This window comes from Lottia gigantea (genome assembly GCF_000327385.1).
Source record: "Lottia gigantea unplaced genomic scaffold LOTGIsca_350, whole genome shotgun sequence".
NCBI lineage: Eukaryota > Metazoa > Mollusca > Gastropoda > Lottiidae > Lottia > Lottia gigantea.
The window spans coordinates 48,190-49,945 of NW_008709191.1; positions in this window are offsets into that span (position 1 = coordinate 48,190).

Below are 1,756 nucleotides of genomic sequence, written 5' to 3' on the forward strand. Positions count from 1 at the left end.
AAGAAAAAAGAGTGGAAAATCATGTAATGAGTTTATTTTCAAAGTCATTTGNTTTTATGTGAGTGTCACACAAATTTACTCATTTGACAGCACAACAACTTTGGCGAAAGTCTGTGAAGTCTTTGGCCAAATTTAAAATATTTCAGCACTTTTTAATAGTCAAGTAAATAAACTTTTATGTGATGTATATTGAAGTGTAAAATTATTAATATTTTGTATGCCATTTGTTGACAAAGTTGTCGGTTACGGATGGAATTGCAATTGTTACGGACGGAGGGTTTTGTTCATTTTATCTTTAGTTCTGTATTTAGCCAATTATACATTATATTTAAAATCAGTTTCTTCATCTTCATGCATCTGACAAAAGAACATTGAATTCAAGAAATTTTTAAAGAAGTTACAATGTTTTGAAAGCAAATGTTACGGACGGAATATCTGGAAATGTTTCCAAAATATTTTGGATTTGAAGCATTTCTTTAAACTGATTAGAACTGTATACAGGGATAGTGATTGTTTAAATTGTTGTGTATTCATACATTAATTCATTCAGAATGAATTTGTTCAAACAATATGAAATAAGATAAAAAAAAAAAAAGCTTGATAATGTTAAATATATTTATTTCATTTATCAATAAAAATCTTAAAATAATTTCATGTAAACTCCATTTGAATTTAATTCATTTAAACCTTAAAATAATTTCATGTTAAACTCCATTTGAATTTAATTCATTTATTCAAAATATTAAGTTAAACTACGGCGATCTAAAAAAGCAAACATTGTGTAATCAAACTAACTGCCAACTAACTAACATTTGTAACTAATACAATAAGAGCATTGACTCATCACTTAGTTGACCCTAAAAACTTATTTGTTATGCATTGTACAACCTCAGATGTAATATCAAACTTTCGACTTGAAACAGGAAGTATCGGAGAAGTCAACTGTCCTAAAACGGATTTGATTGGAACCCAGCAGGTATCTTCAGGAGAGGGCCAAAAAAATTTTGTTGGTGGGCCCTTTGGATGAAGAAAAGAAATATTTACATCTTCATTTTCACTGAAAATTTCAACAACTTTTGCTTAGATTACCATATTGGCTGTTTCGAAAAAAATATATTTTTAACATTATCATTGAATACTAAGCGGTTTACATGATGGACCTGTAGAGTTCGGTGCTTAAGTCAACATCGATATTTTCAATATCAGTTTTGCCTAAGAACATAACATTAATAGTTTCCAAAATACTATTGGCCTATCTAGCAAAATGCCCAGCATCATTTATAACAACTTTGCCTCCTTTAACATCTCTATAAACACAAGTTTTTACCTGACCACCCACCCCATCGACAGGACCTTTACCATGGTGTGATTCAAAATAATTCCATTTAATGGTTAAATTATGTGGATATTTGGTAAGCAATATTTACTCTTAAATTGTTTGCCACAACCAACTGACCAAAAATGTACACTTTTCAAATTAGGAATTTTTTTTTCTCATGAAATTGATAAAAATTATGTTGGCAGACAAGACTAAAAACTTTGACTGATCAAGTTGATCACTAACAAGAACAAAACTGTCACAACTTAAATTATCGCCATCTCTGTACCATACACATGCTGTGTATAAGGCAAAACTCTGGTACCCAAAATAAGAACTTTGTATAGCGTTTTGTTGCGTGTTTTGATAGTTTTCACTAAAGTCAACTTGAATTATTATCTCATCGCTTTCAAGAATATATTTTAGATATCTTTTTAG